At 38.1% G+C, this 12,913-nt stretch overlaps 1 pseudogene; it reads left to right on the top strand.

The window, feature by feature from the left end:
- The first annotated feature begins 7,039 nt into the window (after positions 1 to 7,039).
- Positions 7,040 to 8,522, top strand: LOC138156990 (protein cornichon homolog 1 pseudogene; annotated as a pseudogene).
- The last annotated feature ends 4,391 nt before the right edge of the window (positions 8,523 to 12,913 follow it).

Below are 12,913 nucleotides of genomic sequence, written 5' to 3'. Positions count from 1 at the left end.
ATTAACTGTGTGACCCTGGGCACACTTAACCTGTCAGCCTCATCTATAACAAGTTTCCTCATCTATAGAGTGACAATAGTAGCACCTATCTCCCAGGGTTATTTTGAGGGTAAAATGAGATAGTATTTGTAAAGTGCTCTACAAATCTTAAAGCATGATATAAGTGCTAGCAATCATCGTCATCATCATCATTGTTATTATTAGGTTGGGGACTCAATCTTTTCTGTGGAACAGACTCTTCTAGCATTCTGCTGAATCCTATAGATCCCTTCTCAAAATCGAAGTTTTAAATAACAAGAAGAAAAGTTATGATTTCGGTAATAAAGATGCATTTTTCCCCATTGAAGTTCACACATCATCTGAAATCTATCCGTGCACTCCTCAGTGCATGGATCCCAGGTTAATAATTCCTAGTCTATATACCTGTGTTTCCCTGATAATAAGACACTGTCTTATTATTTTTTTGGACAGAAAAACACCAGAGGGCTTATTTTCAGGGGAGGGCTTATTTTAATGAACATTGACAGCAATTTTAATAAACAGGTAAATGTGAACAAAAAAATATACTTTTATTCAATAAGCAAATCACTGGGGAAGAACAGGATGACGCGCTCACTGCTGCAGCTCTGATTGGATGCAGCTCAGAGTGCGGCGTACGTTTCACCCGGGGGGGGGGACGGTGCATACAGAGGGTACCGTAATGTAGTGTGTAGCGCAGGGGATCACCTTCACTACAGTAGCAATCTCAATAGGGCTTATTTTCAGGGGAGGGCTTATTTTAGAGGAATCTTACACAGTAAGGGGAGGGCTTATTTTTGGGATAGGTCTTATTATCGGGGAAACAGGGTAGCCTCAGATTTAAATGCATGCTTCTGTTATCTCTTCCTACAAAGACTTCTATGATCTAAGAATATGACTGCCTACCAAACAGAGACAACTGCCCCTTCTTAGACACACTTTGCGGGCAAGGGATGATTGCATCTCTGAAATAATAAATTCTCAGTTCACCTAATAACTTCTCTTTTCCCAAAACTTGATAGTTAAAATACTGTCTTCCTCTCCAAAAATTGCAGGAAGACAGGACTCTGTCACCTAGTCCCTTCAAATACACCTGTAGGAAAAATTCATTTCCCTTATAAATCTACTGCTCACCTCCTAGCATTGGTTTGGCCTGACACTTCTTAAACACCCATCACTGCCTGTAGCATACCACTGTAAAGCTCCCAAGCTTTGCTAGGGTTTTGTTCACCCCCAGCACATGCCCAGGTTGCTTAATTGCTCAGAAATATACTCTCCAAAGATTTATAGGATTCCCTCTCTCTTTTTACAATTCTGTTGTTCCTCTAATCACTAACATTAGATTACCTTGATGGCAGTTTTGAAGATCTTTAATAAGCTTTCTCAAAGATCAAAATCAAATTGGATTTTTTTCTTCCCTTTAGTCCAATGTAACTGACAATTCTCTTTTTATTTAGTTTGTTATCTAATTTTCCTATCACTTAAATGTGCAGGTCATTGAGATCTGATTTATTTGTTTATAGAAAATCAAATTGTTAATGATTGTATATTCTCTCGAACTATATTTTCCCATGGTCCTAGTTATATTTTATATGGCATTTGGGGGGGTTTTTTAAAGCCTTTTGGCCTTAGATAACATTTATGTTTTTATTTAAGTATATTCATACACACTTTTAGATTATTTTAAGTCATCTCAACTTAACTGAAAGCTACAAAGAGCAGCACAGACTCTCTTGGGTAGGTAAATTTAGCCAAGTGGATTTTGTCCTGAATCCTGAAGTGACTAAATACCATTTTTGGAATGTTCTTACCCTGCTAACATAGCAAACCTAGAATTTTTCTATTGTTCCTGATGCTTATTTTTTAGACATTTAGAAAGAATATGCACAACTATCACAGAGGATCTCAGCATGAACATTTTAGAAACATCAACAAAGGTTTCAGAAGAAGTTTTCTCACCCTTCATTAATTTCAAAATTCATACTTAAGTTCAACACGATCCTGTATCCATTTAAGCTGGGGTTTTTGATGACTTACAGAAAGTAGAAAGCAGTTATATCTGATGTACTTGGCAGCTATCCTTTATATTATATCCCAATGCAGCAGGGTAGTCAACCCACAACAAGTTTAATCTTTGCAGTGTTAACCTTTTACAGGTAGTGAGGGTTTAGCTAAAGTGGGTATGTATATAAATGGAGTGTTTGAATGAGTCTTAGAAGTCTCTAATAATAGGATCTTAATAAGTGTAACAATAGTGATTTGTCATTGACAGAAACACAAGATAAATGTCATTTGCTCCCACTCTGCCTTGCTCTTCCAAAAATATATAAAGGAGTGTACTCCTATGTGTATAGGAGGAGTCTTCCTTGATACATTTACTTTGAACTAGTAAATCATATAGTTGTTCTGGTAAAAGGAAAAGCACTGAGTATTCATGAGAGGTGGTTTTAAGTTATGCTAATCCAAGGCATTCCTTGAATCTAGGAATACTTTTAGGGCAACCTTGATTGAGGTGAGCTTACATAGAATTCAGAGCTAGAAGTGATCTGAGAAATCATAGGATCATAGATTTAGGACTGGAGGGAAACTTAGATGAATTAGAGTTCAATTTTCTCACTTATAGATGGGAAAATTGAGAGCTAGAGAAGGTGAATGATTTGCCCAAGGTCACACAGGTGAAACTAAGATTTTGGAAACTGAGAGAGTTTCCAAAATCCTACTCCAAATCAAGTGCTTTTACCACTATAACATACTGGCTTCATCTAGGTCAACCTCTTCATTTTAATTCATTGTATTTTCTAGGAAGTCTATGAATTCCTAAGTGTATTGGTAATGGTAATTTGGAGATCTTCCCTGCCCCCTTAATAAGCTTAAGGGAATTTGAAGACCTTCCTGGCTTCAAAAATATACCCTGACCCCAATAGACTGAATGTAATCACATGGAGCCTGTGGTAGGAGGAGTATGCTGAAGGGTGGAGCAGAGCCCACAGGAAGCTGGGAGTCCGAAAAGCTAGACACCATTGGGAGAAGAGGACACATCTGAGGGAGACAGTTAGGCTTGTGAGTAAAAGTTGGTGTTTGCCACCTGCTATGACAGCTAGGCTTGTGTTGGTTGGTGGGAAGGCTAAAGGATGCTATGGCTCTCTGTGCTGTTATGATTTATTAATTTCCTTGCTACTATGATGGAATTAGCTTACTGGTTTTGGAATTCAGTTTTCTGGTGTCTGAATAAATATTTTGCTTCTGTCTTCTATTTGTTATATTCTGTTATATTTTGCAATTGTGCACTATACAGTTATATTCATAGTGACCATTGGCACTACATTTGGCAATTGTGAAATATCAGACCTCTATTTGGAGGCAGAAGGGATTTAGAAGAATAAATGGCTATCCCAGGATGGGAGGATTTATCTTATTCCTCCCTAGCAAGAGAGTGGTCTAAAAGTACAGGGCTCTGTGAAAACTGGAAACTGAAGTTACAGCAGGGAGAACCTAGAGATTTAGAAGCATGTTTGCAAAGAATAGCAACAAAACCTGGGAGAGAGCTAGAGACAGTGTGTAGAAGGGGCTGGGTTTTACTAAGAGGTTACCATATTATGTGTAAAAGCAGAAACAATCTGTTACAAGAAAAAAACTCAAATGGAGAGAGAGGCAGCTGTGTTGGAGCATTTGAGCTCTCCTTTAGAAGAGCAAGCTGGAGGATCTCAAGTGGTAGAAGAAAGGGTTGTGAATTTGGCTCAGAAAAAGAAGCAGAAAGGTAATAGGAGGAAAGTTCATACAGCTTTGATGGATACTGAGCCTAGTTGCCATGACTATGACTGCCAGGAGAGTGCATGGGTACATAGCTATACCTGATGTTTCATGACCTGGCTTTTACAAGGTCAGAAGCTCACCCCACACTCAGAAGAAAGCAAGAGAATTGGAGAGGCCAAATAGAGTTTAGGGAGATAATTGAGTATTTCACTTAGCAAGAGATTACTGATATATTAAGATTCACCCAAAGGATGGGAGAATTGTTAATGTCTTGGGTGGTGAGAATCAGTGATGAAGGGGCCAGAGAAGTATGTATAGATAGAGTGGACTGCTTGAAATTTATAGGTATTTGTCAGAATCCTTTTTGTCCAGCAAACTTTTAGAGATTTTTATATGGCAGGAGGTAACAATATGACCAATCTGTTCACTTTAGCTGTCAATGGATGCAATAAACTGTATCCCACTGATTCTATGTGTCCTAGTGGGAGACAGATCCTGGTACTACCTTGGAAACTGCATGAGTGGGGGCTTCTAGGTGGCATAGTGAATAGAGCACTGGCCCTGGAGTCAGGAGGACATGAATTCAAATCTGGCCAAGACACTTGACACACTTACTAGCTGTGTGTCCTGTGTGGGCAAGTCACCTAACTCCAACTGCCCTGACTTCCCCCCTCTAAAAAGCAAGAAAAGAAAAGAAAAGAAACTGCATGATAAAGTTAAAAGCAGAAGCAATGAAAACTGCTGTCATGGTTGTAGATGCAGAGGTGTATCATGATATCCCTTTAGCAGTTTCTTATAGAAATACCATAGTGAAGATGGCTTCTCCTGCTTATAAGCACCTACTTCTGACTCTACTAATTGGTGAAATAGGGCACCCTCTTTCAGAAGTACTGGATAAGATTTTACTGCTAAGTGATGTGGGAGAATGAGAAAAAGATAAATTTCCTCAAGAGAGAAAAGTAAATGGCCAGTGGATTCAAAGTCAGAATAGATTGACAAGAAAAGAACTATTTACTGCTATATTGCGAGCAAGGGTTGATTTTGGAAGAATTGATGGTATTCCAACTAATGAATTATATAAAATGTACTGAGAAAGGGGGCTTGATATTAGATGGAATAGGCAAGTGAGAACTTCTCCCCTACAGATCCTCCAGAACCATTGTATCCAACTTCATCACCACTTCAGGGAAAATAGGAAATTTGTCAAGTCCCAGCTCAGATTAAAGAAATGCACAGACAAGATTGCAGGCTCCATATCTATCTGACTATATATTGGGGGGGGGGGGAAAAGGGTCAAATACTGTAACCAGGGCATTGATAAATACTGTGGCAGAGGCCTCCCTTATTTATGGGAACCCTAATAAATTCATGCATGGGACTCCTATTAACATTACAGGACTGGGAGAGGCATAAATATCAACAAGACAAGTCAAACTAATGATGAAAATTGTACAATTACCAAAAAAAGAATATACCATAGTGATAGTGCCCATTCCTGAATACATCATTGGAATAGATATATTGGACGCTGAATTTACCTGAAGGAAGATACCAATTTGCAGTCAGGAAGATAGGAATTAATACAGTTTTAGTGGGAAAAATAAAAATGGACCCAATCACTTTACCTGAACCTTCTGAAATAATTGCTTTAAAGCACTATCATGTACCAGGTGAGCAAGATGAAATTACCAATGCGATAGAGGAATATGTTGAAGCAGGAGCATTAGTCCCTACAACCACATGATGGAATAATCCTGTCTGGCCAGTATAAAAATCAGATGAGATATGGATAATGACAGTGGATTATAGACAATTGAATAAGGTGACTCTTCTTTGTATGCTGCTGTTCCAAATGCCATCACCTTAAAAGAAAGGATCCAGAAATGTAATGGGACTTGGTACACAGTTATTGATTTAGCCAGTAATTTCTTTACCATACCAATAGACTCTAAACAATGGGACCAATTTGCTTTGACAGGGAAGGCAATATACTTTTTTTTTTGGAGAGAGGAAGGCAAGGCAATTGGGGTTAAGTGACTTGCCCAAGGTCACACAGTCAGTAAGTGTGTCAAATGTCTGAGGTCATATTTGAACTCAGGTACTCCTGAATTTAGGGATAGTGCTCTATTCACTGTGCCACCTAGCTGCCCCAGACAATATACTTTCACCTGCTTGCTGCAATGCTATCTGCCTAGTCCAACTATTTGTCATAGGATTGTGGCTGAACATTTGGACAAACTAGACCTACTTGGTGTATGGCTTACCCACCACATTGATGATATTATGATGCAGGGAAAAAAAATGTAAGAAAAAAATGGAGAAGAGTTTCACACTTTTAACTGAGCATATGAAAAGCAAAGAGTGGGAAATTAACTCTGCAAAGATTCAAGCACCAGCTCAAAATGTAAAATTTTGGCATATACAGTGAAATAAGGGGCTATGAGAGATTCTTCCACAAGCCCAATGAAACATTTAGGATTTTCCTATCTCTACCAATAAGAAAGAGGCCCAAAAGTTTGTAGGATTATTTGGATGTTTGCAACATTATATATTGAATCTGGGACAGATTTTGAAACCCTTATATGAAGTTACTCAGAAGAAATATGAATTTGATTGGGGACTTGAGCATAGTAAAGCTTTTGAAGAAGCTGAGGCTGCCATACAATTGGCCCTAGATTAATGGCCTATGAAGAATGACCTGGTAGAATTACAAGTGACTGTACAGGATGATTATGAAAACTGGAGTTTATGGCATGAACAACAAAGCTGAATGTACCCTTAGGATTTTGGTCCAGGAAACTTTCTTCATCTGGAGTTCAATATACACCTTTTGAAAAGCAGTTGTTTGCATATTAGGCTTTGGTAGAGACTGAACAACTGACTCTGAGACATGAAGTGATATTAAGGCCTGGAATCCTTACTATGACCTGGGTAATGAGCACCCCAGCTTCTCACAGAATTGGACATGTCCAACAGGCTAGCATGATTAAATGGAAGTGGTATGTTGAAAATAGAACTAAAACATGCAAAAGTAGAGTCTCTGCTCTACATGAATCTATAGCTAGTATAGATAATGAGGGACATGATACATCTCCTGAACCAAAGCAACAGTTGGTACAGTCTTTAGTACAATGAAATGATGGATATGATGGATTAACTGAAGAAGAGAAGAAACACACATGGTTTCTTATGGGACAACAAAATATTTGACATTGGAAAGAAGTAGCCTATAATCCATATACTAGGCAAACTTTAGAAAGTACTGGGGCTTCTTCCCTCGCCTGGGTCGCTTCGGCTGCCGCCATTTTCATCTTTCCGCTGGGCCATGGCGTTCATGTTTGCTGCCTTCTGCTACATGCTGGTGCTGCTGCTCACCACCGCACTCATCTTTTTCGCCATCTGGCACATTATAACATTTGATGAACTGAAGACTGATTACAAGAATCCTATAGACCAATGTAATACACTCAATCCTCTTGTACTTCCAGAATATCTCATCCATGCTTTCTTCTGTGTCATCTTTCTCTGTGCAGCAGAGTGGCTTACACTGGGTCTCAATATGCCGCTCTTGGCATATCATATTTGGAGGTATATGAGTAGACCAGTGATGAGTGGACCAGGACTTTATGATCCTACAACCATCATGAATGCAGATATTCTAGCATACTGTCAGAAAGAAGGATGGTGCAAATTAGCCTTTTACCTACTATCATTTTTCTACTACCTCATGGCATGATTTATGTTTTGGTGAGCTCTTAAGATGATATATACAACAGACTCAGTCCAGTTAAGTGCATACAAAAGCCACAAAGTGAAAGGATTTTGTCCAACAAGAACCTGTTTCCAAGATTTAGCTTATGGAATATGATCAGTTACTTTAAAAAAAAAAGACTACTTATTTTTAAAATGTTTCCACGTTTTTGATTTGTGGAAAGACTGTTTTCATATGTTATGCTTAGACAAAGAAATTAAATGGAATTACATATAAAATGAGTATAAAATGATTACCTCTGGCATTGACTGGTTTGAACTTGTACTCCCTAGGAACAGCCATAATTTTCTGAATAATTGTATTAATTACTGACTGTCCTTAGCCTGTTAAAAGTTTTTGTTTACAAAAGCTTCTAGTAGCTTATTTTGGTTTTATTGAAATATTGACTGATTATAAACTAGCTGTAGAGATCAAGTGCTTTTGAAGGACAGAAAACTTTGTATATGTGACTTTATGGGAAGCCTCATAGGTTTCTTCATATATCATGTAGATTACATGGATATATTTGCAGATATAAGGATGGTGGGATTTTTTTTCCTTAACATTTAAATATTAGCCCTCTACATTGCATGACCTAGGGTCTCCCATAATAGTTCCATAAAATTCATATACTTTAATTCTTAAGCATAAGTGAATCTATTGAGAATATATACTAAATTATCTTGGAATGCATTTAAAGTTATTTTAAATGTTTTCATTTGTAGCAGTCAATAAGAAATTTGGTATTCTGATTATTGTTACAATCTAGTGATAAAAGATATTCTTAAAGACTTACAAGTTATACCTTAGATGTTCAGAACAGAAAATGAAAAAGAACATTGTGTAACTATCCTGCTATTCCTTAGTGCAATACAATAAAAGTCTGAAATTTAAGACTTCTTTTCAGTGCATTGTTTTAAAAATTGCAGATAGCTACTTAAAATTGCTTTATCTACAAACAACTATAATAAATGCATACGAGTTATATTTTAAAAAGAAAGTACTGGGAAAGCAGTCGATATCCTGAATTTATGGCTGTAAATCAAACCATCAAAACAGAACAGGGAGGACAGTGTCACTGATTCATGGGCAGTAGCTAATGGGTTAGCTACATAGATGCCCATATGGAAAAATCAAAATAGGGAAATTCATGGTAAACAAATCTGTGGCAAAAAATTATGGGAAGATATATGGGACATGTCTTTTGTTACTAATTTGTCAGTTTTTCACATAGATACTCAAGTGGACCTCACAACACCAGAACATGAGTACAATGCACATGTTGATCAACCAGCAAAGATTGCCACTCAACATATTATCCCTACTCTGACATCAGCTGATGATCCAGTACTGGCAAAATGGGTCCATCAAAAAGCCAGCCATTTAGAGATCCAGGGCACACACCAGTGGGCACAAGATCGAGGTATTAGTCTCTTTCATTCATTGTTAAAACAGATAGCAGAGGAATATCAATTGGCAAAGGAACGAACTGTTCCTCAGGTAGTAACTGGGGAGATAGCGGGGGGGGGGGGGAAGTCCCAGCCCAAATTTGGCAAATAGATTATATTGGTCCTCTATCACAAGATAAAGGATGCAAATTTATATGTACTTGTGCTGACATCTATTCAGGTATACTAGCAGCTTGTTCTTATAAGAATGCAACTCAGAAAAACACCTGTAAAACTCTACATCTCATAACTCTATATTATGAAATCCCAATGCAGATTTAAAGTGAGAATGGGTCACATTTCAAAGGTAATGAAATGAAGAGATATTGTATACCAAACAATATAGAATGGATATATCATATTCCATATTATCCACAAGCATCTGGGTTAATTTAAAGAATGAATGAATTATTGAAAGAACAGTTAAGGAAGTTAAGTTCTAATAATTCATATCAACATTGGAAAGATAATTTGTTCACTGCTTTACGTAATTTGAATAATAGACCATTGGGAAGAAGCACACCTCTAGGCACAATGATGACCCCAAATCTGCAAATTGGAAAACAACATATAAGATCCCAAATATTGAGTATTGGACTGTGAAGCACCATATGGTGTCCCAGCACCATATCCGGGAACTCCTGGTTTGGCGGGATATGATTTGCATTGTTCAGAGGACTTTGGGTTAAATAGAAAAGAAATAAGAAACATCTCCACCAGAATATGTATGAGAATCCCTAAAAATCATTTTGGATGGATATTACCTGAATCAGGTTTAGCAGCTCAAGGAATATGAAGTGATAGATTCTAATTATCAAGGAGAAATTATTGTGACATTGCAAAATTTGGGTGAAGAACCTATAAGGGTTTGTTAAAATGACAGAATACTTCAATTATTCCTTGTGAAACAATACCCCTTGTGAAAACTGACCCTCCTTCTAGAATAACTATCAGAGGAACTGAAGGATTTGGTTCTACTAATAGAATAAAATTGGGAGCTAAAGTATGGGTAAAGCAGAAGCCAGATGACGTTCCAAAGGCTGCGGAGATTATAACACTTGAGAAAGACAATACCATAACTGTTGTTTATTAAGGAGAAGATGATTACCAAATTGTACCCTTAACTCATATATATCCTACTGTGAATGAGGCTGTGATAGTGAGTTCATGGACTCCAGAAGCATGACTGACCCTATATTTGTTTCTTTTTGACTTTTCGTCTGTTAAACTTGTTTGTGAGATTTGTTTCCTGAAGGCTTATATCCTCCACCTGCAGATACCTGATCACTTAAGCCAGATGTCACCCCCTGTCCATGACTGTGATGCATCACCCCTGGACCTGGTGTTGAGCGAACTCCAGATGCCAGCTAAATAACTAACCTCTCGAATGGGACCTCTTGGGGCAGGGACAGTTCTACATACAATTTCAGCAGGAAGTAGCTTTGGAGTAGAGACTTTCACCTCTTACCCCAAGATTTTGAGTTTTATTCTTTCAAGGGGGTGGGGGGAAATGGGGTCCTTGTGTTCAAGCTCCCACCCTAAGACACTATTTTATGTGATTGTTGCAATGTTCTATTGACATCAGTTACCCCACCAGTTACCCCTAAACTCTCATTAATCAATGTAATGAAATGTATTGTTAATGTATTTTTTCTATTTAAGAGACGTGAAAGATCTTGGGGCAGAATATAATGGCAATGGGAATTTGTAGATCTTCCCTGCCCCTTAATAAGCTTAAGGTATTTGAAGACCTTCTCTGCTTTTAAAATATACCCTGCCCCCTAATAGGCTGGATCTAATCACATGGAGTCTGTGGTGAGAGGAGTTTGCTGAAGAGTGGAGCAGAGCCCACAGGAAGCTGGGAGTCAGAGCAGTTAGACATGGTTGGGAGAAGAGGACACATCCGAGGGAGACAGTTAGGATTGTGAGTAAAAGTTGGTGTTTGCCACCTGCTGTGACAGCCTTGTGTTGGTTGGTGAGAAGGCTAAAAAATTCTGTGGCTATCTGTGCTGTTGTGGCTTATTAACTTCTTTGCTACTGTGATGGAATGGGTTTACTGGCATTGCAATTCAGTTTTCTGGTTTCTGAATAAATATTTTGCTTCTGACTTCTACCTGGAGAGTCTGTTATATTTTGCGATCAAGCACTATGAACGCATATTTATAGTGACCATTGGTGCTGTGAATATTCCATTGGCACTATACTAAGTTATACTGTATATCCTACCTTTAAGTTTGGTCATTTTTGGCTTCTTGTAGAACTCACATGTTCTTATAAAATATCTTTTGATTCTCTTCTACCAATTTTTCTTCTATTTCTGTAATTTTGAGTTCCAAATCTCTCATTTTCTTTTTCAAACAAACACATTACAACTTGGAGGGGATTTTCAGCTATATTCTAAGTTACCTATTTTGTTGCTTGTCATATTTCTTCTTTGAAAGTTATGATTTCTCACATAATTTCCATCCTAATATTTTCTTTTAAAGAACCAGTCTAAAATTTCTTGCTGTTTTTCTATGCTCTCTGAAGAATTCCAAGAACTTATTGCCTTCTTTTTCAATAGACATTATTGGTTCATTTTTCTTTAAATTTCAATACCTATTCATTTTGTTTTAACCTTTTTTAAAAAGAGAAATTCTTACTCATTTTTTCTTATGTCTTTATGAGTCTAATTGGTGATTAACTCTTTGCTTAGGAACTAAACTTGGATCCAATTGAATGTATGTATGTTGATTTATTTACTTCAGACTTTGCATTTCCACTAACTTTTTTCAGGCTTCTCCCCCTCAATGTATGGTCCTTCCCCTTTCCATTGTTTTGGCACACATGGAAATTTTCTCCTACACACACTTCCAAGGCTGGATAGCCTTGGTCTCCTCAAGCTGAGTCCCTATCCTATGAAAACTTCAAAAACAAAGGACTGAGATAGATTTCTAGTTCTTTTTCCTTGGCTACAGAAGCCCCATCCTTTCTAGGTAGTTCTACACTGCTATGTCTCCATTGCCCTCACATTCCCATCTGTCCATAACCCCTTTCCATCAAGTGGTTTTTGTTACTGTTCAGTTGTTTCAGATTCTTCATGGCCGCATTTAAGGTTTTCTTGACAAAGATGTGGTTGTTGTTTTCAAAGAGGACAAAAGATGTCACAGATGATATTTTGACTTGTGCATTAATTGGATTTAAGTGTGTCAGCCTCAACTTTTTCTTCTTGAGTCATTAAAGTTCAGTGGCAGGACAACAGTCAAGAGGACTGATGATAGCCCAGGATGCAGTGAAGACCTTGGTGTCTTTGATCCCTGACTGAGCTCTAAGCACTCCAGAGCCTGCTTCAGCCATTTTCATGACTGTTGGAACAAATTGTTCTCATCCACCCATTCTGCCAGGGAAAGTCTTCACATGCTGGAGGTAGACATTCTTCTAACTCATTGACAGTTTTGACATCTGTCACTTACCCTCAGCCTGGTTTAGCCCATCTGACAAGATGGTTTACCAGGAGGTGGCTGCTGTGCATGCTACAGATTTTTGGAGTCACAAGTGAGAGTTTGGTGACAGATGGACACCAAAGGTGGATGAGCACACCTGAAAAGGGTTTGGCAGCTCTCACACCAGACTGCTAGTCCTTCTGAATACACCAGGAGAAATATAAGATGAGTGCTGGAGGGTTTGAGAGGGTCTAATATAAGTTATTGGCTTTTTTTTAAGTGTGGAGAATTAGGAATGTTTGAAAATCGTAGTGAAGGAAGGAAAGTGTAAGGACTAGGGGGAAAGAAAATAAGGACAGGGCAGAATTACTGAGGATATACTCTACCAGAGAAGAGAGTTTGGAATCAAGTGTATATATAGAAGGGTTGACCTTGGCAAGGAGAAGGTCCACTCTCTGCTTATGGCTGAAGGAAAGGGGGAAAAGTAAGATATGATATCAGTGGGTTTTGAGATAAAGAGA

Source organism: Petaurus breviceps, unplaced genomic scaffold (genome assembly GCF_028583685.1).
Source record: "Petaurus breviceps papuanus isolate PSGF00001 unplaced genomic scaffold, PetGlider_PUasm1.0 164, whole genome shotgun sequence".
Lineage (NCBI taxonomy): Eukaryota > Metazoa > Chordata > Mammalia > Diprotodontia > Petauridae > Petaurus > Petaurus breviceps.
Note: the sequence above shows the minus strand (reverse complement) of the source record. Positions and strands in the feature narration are given on the sequence as shown.